We start from the raw sequence: 20662 nt of genomic DNA, 5'->3' as shown, positions 1-20662 counted from the left end.
AACACACAGTTCTCTTGTATCACACTGTTTTCTCTATACTGTTGCTTCCACCATGTAAATATAACTACCTAAAACCCTCTTTAGTAAACCGTCAAAGTAAGTCCCCAGCATCTCATTTTCCACCCCCCTGGAAGCGAAAAAGAAATGTTCGCGACCCCCGGAACTTCACCCCAAGTCCAATCCCGCCCCCACCATCAGGATAAACAAAAACAATCGCTACAATTCAATGTCAAACAGAGAGAGATATCGAGAACGTAACACCCGCCCGCCAACGACTGCCATCTTGTGACGTCACCCAGGTGCGGGCCAATGCCGGCCAGATGTCGGCAAGTGAAAACCGGGTAGGAGACAGGTAGGCTGGGCCAGCGGGTTTTACGGTCTAAGGGAGAGACCGCTGGTAGTCGATGTTGGTATGTTGAAGTATTCATGTGATATACCATAAGTTCGATAATAGTTTTATTATTATCGTAAAACGGTGTTGTAAAATTAATTGTCGCGATCGTTTTGATGAATATTCTCGGGCACGTTTTTACTTGAAAACCGGTTAATTTTGAGTGACAGACAGTTCATATTCGAGTGATTTAGGACAATATTGTTTTTTGGACTTTTGACTTTTTAAAGTTGTTGTGCAGTGAGTTGCATGAAGGGACTGGTTCAGTGTGTTACCGGAAAAGGAAAATATTGTCCGTTTTGAGAGGTGGGGAGAACATTTTATTTTACGTAGTTAATATACAGTGTCTCCAAAAAGTTTGGAACAATACCTTTAACAGGTAAACAAATTACCTGGTTGAAAAACATGGATACGTCAATTCTCTTTTATTTAACACCCTAACTTTACCACCCTATATCTCGCAAACTATTAACTTTTGGATTAAGGATTGTTTAGGTCAATTGACATATTTTGGTATGTAGTATCTCCCAACTTGCCGCAGACACCCTCTATAGGTTTTAACTTTTTGTGGACTTCTATGGCTACTTTATATAAACAAATTTATTTGTAAGCAAACAGCTTTATTTTCAAATTTTTCTTATGGTAATGGATCACCCTAATTTCATTAAAATATTGGACTTCAATTACTTTAATAGCCTGCATAACTTAATTCGATATGGTGCTTAAAGTCTTTTAAAAACCAAGAGTATTTAAACTCGGCTAGATTAAAATTTTGACATGATTTGACAAAAAAGTGTAAAGTAAATATGGGATGTTAAAAGTAGACTTATGTTGTGTTATTGTATTCATGACATAAAAATCAATTTAAAAAGCCACAGTTACTTTCGTTTAATTATACCATTAACTAAGAAATTGTCTATAGGAATTTTTAAATACTATTTTAATACTATTATAAATCAGAAATAAAATATAGAAATCAATAGACAAAAGATATATAAATATGTATAAGTTGTGTGATTATTATGGAAATAAGTTTTCCTATTATTTATAACCATATAGTGTGTCCAAAAAGTCCGGAAAAATATCTTTTGCAGGTAAACCACTTACCTGGTTGAAAAACGCTAGGATGTCCTAACTCTCTTTTACTTTTTTGTATGTTTTCAGATTTCTGAAAAATATATAGGGTTCGTAAAGAAGACTAGGCAGCTGTTAACTTTATTATTTTAAATAGAACACTCCATTTATTGGATATTTATTATACCGCACTGACATTTTTGGATTTTATGATAAATTCTAAGCAAATTTCATATATAATAATCTATACCAATCTTGAATTGTTTTCGAAATATTAACAATTGAAAATCAAAATTTTTAAAAACTTTATCAGGCTGTAAAATTTAAATGATTTAACTTGGAAACATACGGGTTGTACTTTTCTATCTTAGTTTTTTATAAGCGATCGTTTAAATAAAAAAAAAACAAATTTCTAGGCCCAAAATGTCAGGCAAATAATGCTCTTTTTTAATAAAGGTTTTGTAATAGGAATTTTAGTACAAAGCAAAACTATTTAACTAAATGTTCTATAAGATGCTTTTCTTGGACTTTCTGACAATACCCAAGGTTGTAATGAAATTTGTCAATAATGTTTTGAATCATTTCTTGTGTAATTTGGCCAGCTTTATATGTTATGCATTGTTTTAAGTTTTCTATATTTTCAGATTTACCGACAAATATTCTATTTATCAAATGGCCTCAAAAAAGTAATTTAAAGAGTCCCCAGACCTAGCTGGTCATCTATATATTTGTAAAAGACGTAAAAGTAAAATTTAAACAGAAAGAAAGAAAGAAAGAAAATGTGCTATATTACGTAAGAATAATCTTGTGTACAAGCATCCTACAAGCTAAAAAAACAAAACACAAATACAATTTCAAAAATTGACAAAACAATGAACAAAATTAAACACAAGAAGGCAAAACTTTTTGAACATACTTAAATTAAAGATAACTAAATAAAACAATCAATTACTAAATAAAGGTAAACTTGTTGACAAAACTAGAGTAGAAAAAAGGAAAAAAAGAAAACTTTCCAACATGTCCAAGGTTAAAACCTATCATTAAAAAAGTCATCCAGGTTATAATATGCCTTAGCCAATAAAAGCGACTTTAATTCTCTTTTAAATTTCTTAACATCCGATATATGTCTAACACACAGAGGAACATGATTGTAAATTTTTTTACTTATGTAAATTAATGAGTTTTTGGTAAGGGAAGACGTAGGAATAGGTAGAGGAACATCATTTACACGACGAGTCAAATAGCCAGTGTCAGAGGGTAGTTTGGGAATTTTGTGAATAAGAGCAGCTGTTTCTAAGATAAAGAGTGAAAAAAGAGTTAGGATTTTTTCAGAAATGAAGAGGGGTTTGCAAGAATCTCTTAACTTAGCAGAACACAGGTATCTAACTGTTTTTTTTTGAATACCAAAGATAATGTTAAGTAGCCCCTTATTGGTTAAACCCCAAAAAGGCAAGCCATACCGAATATGAGATTCAATAAGTGAAAAGTACACTGAACCTGCAACCACCCCTCACAGCTCTTGTTTTGCCATTCTTACTGCGAAACATCCAGAAGATAATTTCCCAGCTAAATGTAAAATATGATCTTCAAACCAAAGGCAACCATCAATGGTAATTCCTAGGAACTTGCAGCACTCTTTATTCTGCAAGAGGGAATTTTTGTCAAACATCAGACCCTGAACATCGCACTTAAACCCCATAATAGACGTCTTTCTTACATTAAACACGAGCCTGTTGGAAGCACACCACCCTGATAAAATCTGAAGGTCTTCAAGGATACAAGTCTTAATATAGTCAGAATTTTTATGGCTCCATAGTATGGTGGTATCATCAGCAAACTGAACCACCTTGCCCTGCAGTTTCAATGAACTCAAGTCATCCACATACAGCAAAAATAACAGTGGTCCCAACACTGAACCCTGGGGAACGCCGCATTTCAGGAATCTAGAAGCAGACAAACGCCCAGACACTGAAACCTTCTGAGTACGATTTGATAGATAGGACTCAAGCCATCGCAATGCTACGCCTCTAAAACCATATTTATCGAGCTTAGATAACAGTATTCCATGATCCACACAGTCAAATGCTTTGGATAGATCACAAAACACTGCCGCCGATGACTCTCCAGAGTTCAAGGACACATAGACGCTCTCCAAAAAGCTAAAAACAGCATCATGAGTCCCTTTACCGGCTTGAAATCCAAACTGATTTGCAGAGAAAATGCCATTATGATGTAAAAAGGACAAAATTCTGCTTTTTGCAAGTTTTTCAACTATCTTAGAGAGGGTAGACAAAATAGAAATGGGATGGAAATAATCACTCACCTCTCGATTATAGTGCGGAGGAGGTCCATTTTATGGAAACCATACCTACTTGTTTGTAGTTTGGACCGGGAAAACGTTTAATTTAAAAACAATGCGATTTTAGAGCATTTCTAAACACTTTATTGTAGTCAGATGTCCACAAATAAAGTACAGATCAATTATGTAGATTCCAAATATCGCAGCCAACGCGTTAACTATTTGGGGATACTGAGTACGCATTTCCCGCATCCAAGGTATATTTCCATCGGTCTGGTACATGCAATTTTGGCGGTTTAAAATGCCATGAAGCATAAACGTTTCATCAATTTCAATATTTCAGCCGAAAACACAATGTTATTTAATAAATTCTGATCTTGGTCTAGTTTCACCATGATTGTTTTATAAGATTCGACCCTCCTGTCAAGCAAAAGTTCTTGCACCAAGTGAATTTTATAAAGACGGAATTTATTTTGTTTTAAAATTACTATAACCGTTGATTTATGCTTGCCAGTTTTTCTCAACGAACTTTTGAGGGTTTGCATTAGAACATTGTAAAACTTCCAACCTTGTTCAGGATTTTGGCCGACCAGTTTCGTGGAACCTCTTTAATATTTTCTGAGCAGCTGATAAAGTAATTGGATTTCGATTTGGAAATAAATCATTAAATAAATTAGCGACCTCTTCGTATGGTTAAGACAATCTCTATAAACCCTTATTAACCTTATTAATGTTATTTTTTCTCTGTTATTTAATTGCGCCATTTTGGACAATAGTGAACTTAGTAAAGACGCCAAATCTATTAATCAAAGTCAAAGTGTACCACCTGAAACCTATGACATAAAAAAGTATCAAAAGTTAAATAAAGCCTGGGAAAATTTTTTTTAATTTTGATTTTTAAATAATGATATTTCGAAATCAGTTTAAGATTGGTATAGGGTGTTATACATGAAATATGCTTAGAATTTATCATATAATCCAAAAATGCCAGTGGGGTATAATAAATACCCAATAAATAAAGTGTTCTATTTAAAATAATAAAGTTGGCAAGTGCTCAGTCTTGATGAACTCTATTTTTCATAAATCTCAAAACATGTAAAAAAATTAAAGAGAATAATTAAGGTGACCGAGCGTTTTTCAACCAGGTGACTGGTTTACCTGTAAAAAATATTTTTTCAAACTTTATGGTTACAAATAATAAGAAAACTCTTTCTATAATAATCATGAAATCTATACATATTCATATATTTTTTGTCTATTGATCTCTGTATGTCATTTTTTATTTAGTATTTAAAAATTCCTATTAAAAATTTCTTAGATAAGGGTGTAATTAAACAAAAGTAACTGTGGCTTTTTAAAATGATTTTTATGACGTAAATACAATGACACAACATAGACTGATGTTGTGTTTAACACCCCATATACTTTACACTTTTTTGATTTTACGTACTTTAATTGAAAGCAATATTCTAAATATGGCTACTTTTTACTACTAAATTTATTTTTAAGTAAACAGCTTTATTTTTAAATTTTTCTTATGGTACTGGATCACCCTAATTTCATTTAAACATTGGACTTTAAGTTTCAATCACTTTACTAGCCTGCATAACTTAATTCGGTATGGTGCTTCAAGTCTTTCAAAAACCAAGAGTATTTAAACTTGGCTTGATTAAAATTTAAAATTTTGACATGGTCATTATGTTTAGAATGTCATTATGAAATTTAGGAGATCCATCACCATTAGAAAAATTTGAAAATAAAATTGTTTGCTTAAAAATAAATTTGTTATTATAAAGTAGCCATAGAAGTACACAAAAGGTTAAAACCTATTGAGGGTATCTGCAAAGTGTTGAGAAATGTTGTCTAGAGATACTACAGTCCAAAATATATGAATTGACTTAAACAATTCTTAATTCAAAAGTTGATATAATTTGCGAGATACAGGATGTCAAAATTACAATTTTATGTTATATTTTTTCCTGTTGCTTAAAAGGCATTTTAGATTTTGGCTTGGTATAGGGAACCTCCCATTTCATGGCCAAACTTCTACTGGGCACCATTTACAGTACTATTTTGGTAAATAACTTATCATAACCTTTTTGTGTTACCCTGTAAGCAACTGACCAAAAAATCTAATTTTTTCATATTTCCACAATAAAAAAATGTCCACTTGTTAAAAGTGTCTAAAGTTTATAGTTTTAAAGATATTTGTTTTTTTAAATTTCCGATGCAATATGTGTACTATGATGATAAAAAATAGGTATAACATAATAATCAACTTGATTTGCATATCTAAGTAGTGTTGCTATGGTTTCTAACAATAGCAAATAAGGATGACAACAAAAGTAATAAAAGAAAATACTAACTACAAAAATTGCTTAAAGTGAGCACCACCTTGCCTGTTTTCTAGCCCTTGCTTCACTCTCCATAGCATTTGGAGGTTATTTTTCCTTTCCTGAATATGCTAAAAAATTCTTTGTTAAAGATCGCCTTCAGTTTCCACTAGCGTTTCCGTATCGTAAACGCATCGTTTTAAATCACCATAATGATTAGAATGTACGAAATTATAAATACCTCAACAAAAATACAAACTCTCTATTTAATATTTAATCAGCATTGAATTATTAAAGCATTTATTTGTTAAAATTCTTGATGATATTTGGCACAGAACATGAAATAAAAAAAATTAGAATATAATATATACCACTATGAAGGTTCCTATAGGAGGAGTTTATTTATTTTTATGTAATATGTTACTTTTATGTTTATTTATTGTTATCTTTTCAAAGATCTGCAGCTTACTTTATTATGATTATACATTAAAAGAAACAGTGATGGCCAAATTTTCATTGACCCTACATGTTGGGCGCCCATATAGTTTATCTGAACGTGTATGAAACACAATAATTATATGAAATAAGATATGCAAATAAAAATAGAATTTTTTTTTAAAACTAAACAAGAATTTTAAAAACAAAATTTATTTTGGAAAAAATGCAGTGATGTACTTTTTTTTATTAAAAAAAAATTAGGATAAATGCAAAGTTTGTTGGTAGAATTCCTGGATAGGTGGTATAATATACCACAATTGAAACTCAAATAGATACATTTATTATAAATGCCATATCATTAATTATTTTACGATTAAAATACTAATTCTTTATATTTGTCTTATACAGGGTGTTTTTTATATATTGCGACAAAATACAGGAACGTATTCTTTGAATAAAAATTCGCAAAAAAGTTCCTATAAACATAGGTCCTAAACCTTTTAGATTTTGAGCTACAGGGTGGTAAAGTTTTAACAAAAAACATTATTTTTTTTCGATAACTTAAATACCCCTGTAGATATTTGTCCAAAGATTGGTATGCAGGGTTTGTGTACAGATATAACTAGCTAACGTAACTTGTTTTTTGTTTTTCAACTTTGCGTTAGCTAGTTATATCTGTGGTTTGTGTATCGAGAGCCACTTATACACCACCATACTTTTAACATTTTTATGTTCTCCAGTGGCGTGTATGCGGTTTTCCGCTGAATACTTTTATAAAGAAAAATGGTACGGCACTGGTTTTTCTTGTATTAAAAAATATTTTTAAATTTCCCGTTTTATTTGCAACATTTTTGATTCCTTGGACTTTGTCCGTTAGATGCACGGTTTTCGCACAAAAAATTAAAAACATTGACAAGTTGCTCAGATTTGATTAGACTTTCTTTATTCTAGTAATTATTCGTTTTTTTTAGTTTATTGCAATTTTAATAACAGATAATAAAATTTTTATTAATTGATTTAGTACAAAAGCCAGCCCAATTTAATAAAATTGTAATTGAAGATTTAAAACTTTTGCTTTTACAATCTTTAATTTAAAATACAAGTTTTTAAGTGATAAAAAATATTTCATATTTTATTAGTAACAAACTTCTTTTGGATAGTAAAAGTTTTGTGATTGTGTTTTAAAGGCGCCATTTCTTGATATTGTACACAATACAGTCCAAAAACGGCGATAGAAACCTTAATTTGCACGTGGCACAGTAACAAGTAAAATGTTGTCAAAAACTGCTGGAGCTTATAAAATACACACATCTAGATTATTTAATGCGCAAAAATCCAAACTACAAGGTATATAACAGGATGATAAATATAATCCGGACTATGACAGGTCCGGATTATCACTACTACACATAAACCGAAAAAGAAGTCATTCATAAAAATTACTGTAAGCTTTCCTTTTTTTTAATTAAAAATAAATCTCAAAACAAATTATATAAAATCTATTAAAGATGAATAGAATAATGTTGAACGTGCTAACGAAGTGCAGGTAAATATCGAGAATCGAAAAAGGAACGAAATAGAATATCCAAAGAACGACATTCCGGCCCACTGTATCCTTCTGTTGTGTCAACTGATGAAAAGGATCAATTAAAAGTTCGTTAGCTTCTTGCTCGAAATTCGTAATTATAGGTTGGCGGGACCAGAACAACTGTCTCTGTTTTATTTGGTTTGTGAAATAGGACCGCTCGCCTATTCTTTTTTTTTCAGTGGTATATGAACGACTAAAAACAATAATATTAATGTTAATATCTAAGGGTTATTTATCTTACAAAATTTTGAGAAGAATACTGTATAATGAAATGAAAAAAAAAATATGAATAGAACTTTAATACTTTAGATATTAAAATCCTTAAAACTTTTGAATTTTTTCATAGTAATTTTGGATCGCAACTTTGGTTTGTTTTGTAGCATGGTGCAGAGCATGATATGAAGCAAAAAAAAATAATAGGTTGTCCTTAGTACATAATGGATCTTAGACTGTCTGGGAAAAATATGTAATTTTTACATTATATTCGTAATTTTTTTTATAAATAATCAACACTTCTTAAATATTTTCATTATTACAGACGAATTTACAAAGCCTGAATTTTAATGGTAAATAAAATTTATTTTCAAAAAAGTTTAAAGAAATCAAGTTATAGGACTACAGAGTTATTAAGAATCATGAATAATTTAAGGTAGAAGGCTCTCAGATTTCAAGCTGTAGACAACCATGATCTTGTTCCAAGGACTCGACAATTAGACAGAAGCTCTGCTGGAGCGACTAAGAAGGAATTGAATTTTGCCGAATATAATATGTGGGTTAAGCATGCAATAAAATTCAAACCAGATATTTTATAATATCACCTGTCACTCTTGAAGGATGTTCCAGGACAACCATTTATCTTGAAAAAACTCGTCCATTATCTCAAAGAGACCTACGTAACTAGAGAAAAAATGAAAACTCTCAGTCTCAAAATGCAAAAGATGCTTTTCAAAAAGAACATAATATTATAAAAATAATTGCTGTAAACAATAATTTCTTACTTTACAGCTTGAACAAATTATATTACAAATTTTATAATAAATGAGGAGTGTTTATTCAAAAAAAGACCTGTCCACTTTTTATAATTTTGAGAAAAACGAAAAAAACGTTTTAGAATGAGACCTTTAGAGCTAAAATATTAAATTCAATAAATTATAATTCTTTGACTCCCTAAAAGCATATTTCCAAAAGATGTTTTGAATACTTCTTTTTTTTTTTTAAGAGAAAAATCAAAAATAATTTTGGACATGTCTTGTTTTGAATGAATTAAGTGTTTATGTCCCATTTTGTTTGAACTTTAAATTATTAATTTAGGTTTTTACGTGTTTACAAAGTATAAATAAATTTTTTAATTTAGGCACTGTTTTTATTCATAAACTTTTATTTAAATGAAAAATACAACATATTTTTTCAAATATGTATGTCATTGTCAGGTTCTAAGCAGTCGCACTCTTCTGCTTCATTTTCACCTTCTTCAGCTGCTGCGTCCTTGGTTGCACATTCTTCAAGAATTTAAAAAAAAGATTAACTCAGGTATAGTTTGCCACTTCAGTTCTTCATTATTAAATTGTTTTTCAAGAAGCGTCTTCACATTAAGTTTTTTTTCGTTTGAAACTGAATTTTCTAATTTTTTTTCTTTTAGTTTTGTGTTTCTTCCCGTCTGTGTTTTTTTCAAGCGGTTTCCCCACTCCCTACTCTCAAACCGAGATGCGTTGCGATTAAAAGTTGGTGTAATTGAATCGTCATAACAGAAATAGCAGAAAGCGGCACAAAATAGACATGTCTGATTTTGGATAAAATCGGTGTTTGCCCATTAGAAATAATAGTGGACTTGTCCGTTTTTGAATAAAACAGATTTAATTTTTATGTGAGGCGGACATGTCTAGTTTTGATCGAACACAACACCTTCATATGGGAATTTAACGGGGACATGTATTTTTTTGAAACGATTTAAAGGGGTGAGTCGATAGGAATGATAGAAAAGATAGAAAAATCAGTATAAAATTTATTTTGAACTTTTGTGGACATGCCCCTTTTTGAAATAACACTTCTTAAATATAAACTGTCCTATCACATCGTCCACCCACCGCACAACATCACCAACAATAACAATTTTAGATGCCTTAGTTATTTCGGCGGCATTTCTCAACAACTTGTAAAATTTTTTAAGCCTTTCAACCTTTCCATAGCTTTCAAAACGACTAACTCGCTAAGAAAGAACCTAGTAAAGACGCTGGATAAAAGTGACACTTTATCTAAATCGAGTGTATATTGTCTTAATTGTAGGGATTGCCCTGGTGTTTATGTGGGATAATCAGGAGAGTATTATCAAAGGAGAGAATTCACAAGAGTACAGGAACACCTAAGCCTCGTTAATAAGTTCAGGGATACCGACACCACAGAAACTAAGTCAGCATTTGCTAACCATTTATTATCAACGGTTCATAGTTTTTCTGTCCCTGAAAATGTTTCCATTGTCCACGAGTGCCCTAAGGGTAAAAAGTTGGATCTCTTGGAGAAAATGGAAATCATCAAAGCCAAAAAGAGTCCAATTTTGACATGCGTTAATGATGTTTTCACCTTTGAGCCAGGACTTATCTTTAATAAACTTATCTAACCTCTTGTTTCTGCTCACGATACACATATATGCCTTTGAATCTAATATTCATAAACAGGGCTGGCCGTGTGGTTAACGGTCTGGTGTTTCACCGAGATCGACTTTAGAGCGTGGGTTCAAATACTATACCTGTCACGTTTCTTCCTTTTTTATATTCTTTGTTGGATTTTTGTGCCGCTTATAGTTTTTATTATAAAATATGTGAGTATTCTCAGATTTAAATTTTATTTGTCAGTACTTAGCAGGTCATCTAGCTATAAGGTAATTTTAACTAATTTTTAATATTTGATTTTGTTTTAATATAAGGTTTTATTGTAGTTACGTGTGTTTTTCTATTTATTGTAGGTCTGATGATGCTTTATTAGCGAAACATGTTACCTGATTAATACATATAAAAAGATATTTTGAGACTGAGACTTAGAGTTTTCATTTTTTCTCTAACCATTTATCTGCAGACACATTTGCTAGAGTCTCTTCAATTCTTTGCGGAGATCCAATATTAATATATTTATATATATTACGGAGTTTATATGATAAAAGTCCAAAGCTGGCTGCTAACATTCTACTTAAGATTATTCCCCCTTCCCGTTTTTTTCCGAAATCAGAGTTATTGTTAATTAATACAGAGCAGAGAGCGCAGCTCCAATCTGGGTTTGTAATGCCATGAAATTAGTGTATCTTTGAGCCAGTTGCTCATTGAGGGCTAAGGTAACCTTTAAAATTATTTTAAGGCCTATTCAACAAGATAAAGAAGGTGGACTCAGAACAAGAACTATACCTACTTGATAGTTCTGTATGTATTTTTGGCGCTAAAGTGCACATTTCTGCTCTTCTGCATAAAAGAGAATATTAATATTTATTATCCAATAAGAATCTACGAAAATATCATTATAAATCTTTTTGAGTAAGGGCATTTTATAGATGCTCATGGATATAAAACCTCTTATGATATTGTAGCAAACTAACAACAAACTTTCTAATTATATTTTACATTAGGCTCTCGGAAAGGAGCGGATAATACTATGTATTATCCTATGAATTTTAAGAAGAGATTATTGAGTAAGTAAGAAAGGCATTTTTTTAAGTAATTGCAGATCTAAAACATCCAATGATATTTTTTAAAATGAACAAGTTTTGTAAAATTTATACACATAATTTTGTCTTTTCATTGCTGTTTCTCATTAGAATTTTTATTTGAATATAGTTAAGCAGACAAGTTTTCGACTTAGGCCTGCCCTTTTTAAATATTTAGGGTTATCATTTGGTAGTTGTGGATTTGAAATATGCCATAATATTTTGGAGAGCCAACAACAAATTATATAAAATGTACAATAAATTACAAAATTTAACATACCATATTATCCTGTCCTTTGTAATAGAACAATTGTAATATTGGCTATCCCATCAAAATTCAAGAAGAGTTCCCTATCAATCATTTGCATAAATGATATTAAGTAAGACCGAGCATTTAATGGTTGTGGATCTAAAATATGTCCTAATATTTTGAAACAATAATTTGTTTCCTAAGCAATTAAATTAGAAAATTAAAATTATCCTATAATATTAGTCTATGTATATAATATTTTAGAAAATCCACCACAATTTTGATAAAGTATACCTTAATAGTATACACAATTTGAATATCACATTTTCAATTAAACCTTTGAAAAATATTTCATAATATTTTAGGACAATCAAAGGCACTCTGATTCCCTTTTTAACTTAACCCTTAAAAGTTAGCAAAATTAAACTCACAAAATCAATTAATTTCTGGATCACATTGACAAAAGAACTACATAGAATGGTATTTTGCCAGGATACTAGAAGCACTTCAATATCTATACGCTAAGCGTCCCGAAGAAGGCGTAATATAGGTCGAAACATTGTCAATAAAGTTTTAAAGAGATTGAGATTTTGAGGATTTTAATTGACTCCTTAGCCAACAAAAATTATCTATCGTAACCTATTTCTATGTAAACATGCTGTAATATTTTAAAAACTTATAATTAATTGTTTTTTAAATCATTAACCATAAATATGCTGTGAATTAAATTTGGTGGTGTACGGTATGAGTAGAAAGACTACATTGTTATCTTATTTACGGAACGAAGATGAAATATAATTTAAATTCATTTTAATGTACTATAGCTGATGATCTCTCACAAAGTATACCACAATCTGAAAACCCCTTCAAATATTTGTCAAGTGAGTGTATCTAAATCTTTGATTCTGGCTCCCACGGATATTTTAATAATGGAAATTTAAAGATTAAAAGCAAAACTAGTTTAGCTTGAGATAAAATATCCTTATGTATTTTCTCGCTCTGTCTACAGAGGTATTGTAGATATTTATAACTGCGATAAACACCTCAAATTTAAGGTCTAAGAAAGTAATATTATTAATTTGAAATGATCAATTAATAATATTTTTTTGAACTCCTAATACCTTAAAATTACTACAAGCTGGGAGAAGTTCGTCTGGCTGTTATGCTAGCTAAGTGATTAATCTCTATTGTGGATCTAGAGTAAACAAGACTTAGATATTATATATCCCGAGAGTAAAAAAAACAATTTTTATTAGAATTATTATCTATTTGTTAAGTTAATACATTACTTAAATTCATTTACTTTAAAAGCATTACTTAAATGGGGGCGATGCGCTTTTATTTAAGTTAACCATTTATATACAAATTTAATGAATTTAAAAAAAATAATAGCAATCACTGCATTTATACTTGATCTTTGTTTAATGAAAATATTGACATTAGATTTACAATGGATTATATATTTAACCTAACCTTCATAAAAAATTAAAGAGTTACCTGGAATAAAAAGACGAAATCAAAGCGATATCTTAATGTACAGACATGCCAAAATAAAGACAATACATCAGACAATTTGAGAACTACAAATGAACTAAGAGAAGCCTTGATTGCATTTAATGTGTTTACCGAAAGATATGCATATATCTATTTTTTTTCGACTAGAAGAGCATTTGATGTTTGCTATAATTAATTTAATGAATTGCTTAAAAATAAAAATGTTGATATAAAAGATATTAAAATTATAAATAGTTTATACTTCAATTAGATGGCTAATAAGTTTTAAAAGAAAAGTAAATATAAAACTCTCAGAAGCAGTAAAAATACAAGGATGTGCTATCGTCACTGTTATTAAATTTTTATTTGGAAGAAATTTTTATTTTTTAGAAAGCACTGGAAAAAACAGCAATGGCAGTAGAATACCCAATAACAATATGCAGGCGACACCATACTTGTTGCCGTAATAGGCGAGGATTTATAGAGCTTGGTTGATCAAGTAGTGTCGAGCAGCGAGGAGAGCAGACTTACCTTAAATATGAAATAGAACAAATTTATGACCATAACAAATGCACTAAATATAAATACTTAAGAACCAGGGTCAATGAAGATAATAAGAATACCGAGAAAATCAAATCAAGAATTGGACAAGCCATAACAATATTTAATAAAATAATAAGTTATGCAGTAGAGCTTATATCTTACAAGTTAAAGTTAAAATACTGAGATGCTAAATTTTCTCAGTGTTGCTATATGGAATAGAATCCTAGACATTAAAGGAAAATATAGGTGATCAACTGGAAGCATTTAAGATGTAGCCATATAGAAGGATCTTGAGAATTGGGTAGACATGGTAACAAATGAGGAAGTATTGAGAAAAATGCGAAGGGGAAAGAAAATATTGAATAAAATGAAGATAAGGAAGCTGCAATATCTGGACCACGTGATACGGGGAGAAAAATACTTATTGTTGCAGAATAATATGTAGGCAAAAAGAAGCAGAGGAAGAAGACGCCTGGTTCGATAACCTGAGAAAATGATACAACTATAGTTCTATTATTGTTTCCATTATAGAGCTCCAGCCTCAAAAGTCCGAATAGCTAAGATAGTAGCTAACCTTCGAAGAGGAGACATCAGTTGAAGAAGAAGAATTTTATATTAGAATATATATAATAATAAATAATGTATTTTTAAATAATTATTTAAGAACTATTTTATTTTTTATTAAACTATGAGGTAATGAAAATCTACCACCGTTTCGCTAGTCATTTTAATAGTTTGTTGGTTTTTTTTTCTTCTTTTTATTCTTCTAGAACTTCATAATATCCATTTAGAATATGCAAAAATTGGCCCATGAATATTTAATACTTATAGTTTATGGTTAATACTATAAAAAGGTTTAGTACCAAATCCACACAGCAAATAATTTCAGTTTTGCAATAGGTAAAAATGCATATTGGTCCATTCGAGAGTTAACTTATTTGCATCACTCGAGCAACATACCACAGTATTCCAAGCAGAATTTTATAGTATAGAGATGTGCCTAATGGAAAGCTTGATAAGGGCTGCCTCGGGCCGTATGAAGAACCGCCACTTGAGTCCTGGATCCAGTGCAATTACTGCAAGGAGTGGTGGCACGAGAGCTGTACGGCATACGAGAATATTGGACGTTTTCAGTGCGACTTTTGCGATTAAATTAGTTACGGATTTTTGCCCCTTATCAATCGGACGTTTACCCCGTGGGTGGAGCAAAAGTCTTATTTTGTACGTTTAAATATTTTATTTTTCTGATGTTTACAAAACGTATTTTTAAATACAAAATAGCATTTATTTGTACTACCAAGGGAAAATATGTTTTAAAAATATGTTATGGCTATGTTAATAGAGACATAGTAATTTTTACAGATAGTCAAGCCTCAATAAAAGCTCGAACATGCTTAAATATTAGCTCCAAATTAGTTTGGAATAGTTTAAAATACCTTCTCAATCTGTCAAATCAAAACAGGGTAACCCTTGCCTGGATTCCAGGAAATATAGGCGTGGAAGTGGATCTGAAAAACCATTTATAAGCTCTCAACCTGTATTTGGCATAACAAAAACCTCGGTGTGTGGCAGTCTCAAAAAGTGAACTCAAGAGACTCACAAAAACCACTGGAACCAACTACCGAGGCTAAATCTTAGCAAAATAATGCTGAAAAGGCTATCAGTCACTTTTACCTGCTACAGCTCAGTAGAAATCAACTCAGAATAGTGACTGGACTGCTCACTGGGCACTGCACAATGAGAAAACACCTACACACAATACAAATATGCCATGAAGAAACTTTGTGTAGGAGATGATGATGATGAATAAGCCTTTCATATAACTTTTAATCGCTGGAGGAAACAAACCTACTGGAGGAAAACTTACCTTAAAGAGGCTACTGCGCCTAGCATAGATCAGTAATCTTTTCAATTAGGAAAACTGCAACAAGGGATACAATAAACATTTACCTGTAGTATTAAAGAATTATTAAGATCTTATTGCAATAACAAATAAATCAATCAATAGTTTGGAGAAGAAGGTAGACCTGTTACTATGCATACACTTTAATGTTGCAATCTAACCTTTGGACATGCTTTCTCTGACTACGGACCAATATCGTTAACGTTTGAATTGGAGCAGAGAACGACACTATTCCAAGACAAAATGGCATGTAATCTTCAGCGACGAATTGCGATTCTGTCTAGGTATGCACAATGATCGTAGACGAGTAAGATGCCACGGTGGTGAACGTCTGTGAACGAACGTAATATTGGATTTGCTGTTGAGAGGCATGTATACAAGACTCCTGGAGTAATAGTTTGGAAGATATTATTGCTTATGTCTTGTCTTTATTCGAGCCAATATGTTCAACAAATCACTTTACTACCTTATCTAGAGGGTTGTCCACAAGTTTTTTTCAACCAGATAACGCATGTCACGACTACGGACTTTCTTTAAGAAGCAGGCGTTATTATTTTGCCGTGGCCACCCCGTTTATCAGATTTAAATCCCATCGAACATGTGTGGGATATAATGGGGGCATCCATAGATGCACCATTTGCCATAGACTCTGGCCCAGCTAATCCATAAAGTTCGAGTTGCTTAGAATGAGGTGCCACAACCAGACATCGTTTACATTATTCTGTCTAAGGCCAATATAGGGGTGTATTCAGCTGCGGGGTCATCAAACGCATTACTAATTTTTCTTATTCCTTGTCTATAAAAATTCTTGCAAATGTTATCGATTCATTCTTTATGTAAGACTACCTCATTGCCAAAAGTTAAGTTAAAGAAATTATTCCTTTTGGGTGTAAGACTTCTTATGTCAGTGATTATGAAAAACCTATTTGGGAAGGCTCCTACAAAAGAAACCTGAAATCATTAACAACCATACAGAAATTTGCTACTGTTAAAATAATGTTTAAGAAAAATAGGCTAATAGTCCAGCAAAACTATTATAGAATGCAGAACTTTGTAAGATTTAACAACATCTTTATATATGTTACGCTCAATAGTCGAATTCGGGCATTGCCCGAAAAAAATACGCAATTCTAGTTTTGAGCAAGAAATATTTCCCAAACCCGAAAAAAATATTTTATACAACTTTTGAGCATTACAAAATAAACAAAACTAGTTTTGCGCAATTTAAAATTCACTGAACTAGTTTTGAATATTTCTAAATGACCAGCTTTAATTCTGCTTTTTTTATTCAATTAGTGCCACCATCGGAATAAATTAGATATAAAGTTAAAAATGGTATTTACATTTATTTTATTTAAATTAAAAATATTCTAACAATTACAAAATTAAATAAATAATTATTTTTTGGTAAGTATCCAGTTAATTTAAAAATATTATTTATTTCAACAAGAGCTTGAATGATGACATTTAGAATAACAGAGGACATTTTTCTTTCGACAAGAGCATGATCTGCTTATACACTTTTTAATACACATACATGAAATAAATCCTTATTTAGACCCTGATATATTGGATGATGCTGTTCTAAGTGATATTTCTTTGTCGTTCTTGTCGCCAAAATTGTTGTTCTCTATAAAAATATTATTATCAGCCAACTGAAACTCGTTTCTACAAAAATGTTTTTGTAAATTTCCAGACTTTGTTGTTAATTTGTAAAACCCATCATCAATTGACTGAACAACTGCCATTACATTTCATGGTGCTAATCTGCCACGATCCACGTCTGGTATGCGCACAAGGACATTGTCGCCAACTGAGGCTGGTTTAAAATTTTTTTTTGATTATGCGAGCATTAAATTGGCTTGTACTTTCAAACCTCTTTTAGCATTTTCACGATTCGTAATTATATCACAGGAACGTTGGCAAAGAAAACATAGAATCTCTGATTCCAATTCGTTGTTAACTTTTAAAATGCTGCAGGCAACATGAATTTTTCCTTTGCACTTTGAGCAATTTTCTACGATGGTATTAGGCTTTTTGACACACAGTACATAACGAAAGTTCATTTTCATTTCTCGTGTTTTCAATGGCTATATTAACTTTAGAAGTTTCTTCTTCTCCTTTTTCTCTATCTTGAATAAAATCCTGCACTTCACTATCCGCCATATTTTTTAAATCGATAATAGAAAGTTGCACTTCTGCGGTATCATCCATATTATCCTTGTTGACTATAAGAACTTGCACTTTACTATTTGCCATACTTTCCCTATGAATCATAGAAACCTGCACGTCATCTTCAACTGTTTCGGTTTCGTCTATAGATCCTACAGTATTTTGAAGTTCGTTGCTTTCATTCAACAGTTTTTCGAGATCGTCTTCAGTTTCCAAAGAAGCAACTAAATCTTGGGGCAAGTCAGTATCCTTTAAACCATTTCTCTGAGCGCAACCAAACATAGCCTCGTATGAGGATCGCTTAATTGCACTTTTGGGTAGCTTCTATTTCTTTTTTGACTGAACACAGTCCATTGGCCCAGTGTCTTGTATTTTCATCGGACATCCAACATATAGGAGCATCTCGCACATCTCGCACATCTCTGTTACACCATTTCACAGAACCTTGACTCTGTGAGTGGCGTGGTTTTCCATGAACGATTTTCAAATGTGGCCACTAGCATTTTAAATTATTAATGACCTGATTGGAAAATTCACGGCCATTATCAGAATGAAGTATTGACCGAGCTCCAAATAGACAAAAAATTTCTATTAGGTTTCTGGCAGTTTCTACAGCAGTTTTACTTTTCATTGGGCGTAAAACACAAAACTTAGTCAAATGGTCTTGATAGTTCAAGATGAATTTGTAGTCTCCATCTGGGTCGGTCTGCATATCAATAAGATCAACTTGGCACCGAGAATTCATTAGTTTACTTAAAATAGGCTTAACAACGATTCCCTTTCTAGGTGCCGTTTTTTTCAGTTGACATATCTTACACTGTTTTAGGTATATGTTAATAGTTTCTCTAGTAATGTTTGCGTATTTTTTCTTTAACTCTTCTTCCAATGCTGAAACAAAGTGCATGCGTTATAAAAAAATTCTAGATTGAGATCTAACGTGCCGGTACCGGTATCCGAATAAATCCCGGTAATAAGACGTTATAGGCAACCAATAACCTAAATATTAGTTTATTGGTTGCTAATAACTTTACATAATTTTATAAGTTATTGTTAATTTTTGTCATTGGCTAGACAAGCCGTTAAAAATAGCTACATATTTCAGGATTCTATTGGGTGATTTAGTTTACAAATTAGTTTGTGTTAGTCCAGGTTGGTTTTGATTAGCTTAAGTTAGTTTTTTCGATTATTCGGCACGCTAAATCAAAACAAACCAAATGAAACCAACTTAAGGTAATTAAACCAACGTGAATTAACCCAATTAAGCCAATAGGATCTTATAATATGTAGCTGTTTTTAACGGCTTGTCTAGCCAATGGGGCGGTACTTGCATTGTACAATATTAATATTAGATTTAGTAAATAATTAGTGTTGTTCCGAGACATACCTTTATACCTTTTATGACCCGTAGAAATATGTGCCTGGTGAACGATAGGAAATACTTCATCCGTGGAAACAAAATATAGTATGGCATCAGAATCTTCTTTGCGTTTTTTAATTAACTTTTCCATGCCACTTATACTTATTATATCAAACCGCTTTATTCTTCTGTACTGTTTAGCAGATAGGGGTTTTGATTCGGCTTTGCACACATTTGCCTCCTTTACATCATTAAGTATAGTGATGTAATGATCTTTCCCCATAAGATTATGTTTTTGAGTACCTGAAGCCTCCAATAATCGAACTAATTGTGACTCGAATTCAGCTTGCATTTTTATAGAGGTAAATGGTTAAATATCGTACTTAAAATAATTGTGATATTAATAATTTCACGAGCACAAACGAAATAAATTCAAAACAACAACATAAACATAACCCTACTTTTTAGCTGGGTTTGGGAGGCTGCAAAATAAGCAAAACTAGTGCTGATAACACCAAAATATACAGAACTAGTTCTGTTCATTTCATATTGCGCAAAACTAGTTTTGTTTATTTTAAAATCCTTAATAGTCGTATAAAATATTTTTTTCGGGTTTGGGAAATATTTCTTGCTCAAAACTAGAATTGCGTATATTTTTCGGACAATGCCCGATTTCGACTATTGAGCGTAACATATACACAATACCTGTTCATACTTTCACAGAAATAAAATTTTATAAAAATGCTTAAACCATCATCATTTCATCAAAGCAAATGTAAACAAACATTTAATAATACCAAGAAAATCATGAATTCAAAATTTGTAGATTATTTAATTTAGCTCTCAAACTTTAAAATGTAAAAATGTTAAACAAAAAAGAGCCAAACCTTTATTACAAATAATTTTAATAGGTTTGCAGTATCATGAAATTATGACCTTAATTTTGATAGGTTTCACAATTTAATTTGATTTGTCTTATAGTATGTATTTAGATAAAGTGGTATGATGTAGATTTGCAATTTTGTTAATATATTTATTTATTTATGATAAATATAAATTAAATTCATTATAGGCATTTAAACTATTTGTCTCAGTATAAAAAAATATTTTAGCCAGCACTTCGCCTAATTTC

The 20662-nt window shown here is 31.3% G+C and overlaps 1 protein-coding gene across 1 annotated transcript in view; it reads left to right on the top strand.

The window, feature by feature from the left end:
- Positions 1 to 430: 430 nt before the first annotated feature.
- The window catches only part of LOC126741745 (aryl hydrocarbon receptor protein 1), a 417955-nt gene continuing 397723 nt past the window's right edge, over positions 431 to 20662 (top strand). Inside the window, exon 1 of the mRNA XM_050448292.1 lies at positions 431 to 697. The gene's annotated coding sequence lies outside the window, so the exon portion shown is untranslated. The remainder of the gene's footprint in view (positions 698 to 20662) is intronic.

Source organism: Anthonomus grandis, chromosome 10 (genome assembly GCF_022605725.1).
Source record: "Anthonomus grandis grandis chromosome 10, icAntGran1.3, whole genome shotgun sequence".
NCBI classification, from domain to species: Eukaryota; Metazoa; Arthropoda; class Insecta; order Coleoptera; family Curculionidae; genus Anthonomus; species Anthonomus grandis.
The sequence above is the reverse complement of the archived record's forward strand: the minus strand, read 5'-3'. Positions and strand labels throughout refer to the sequence as shown.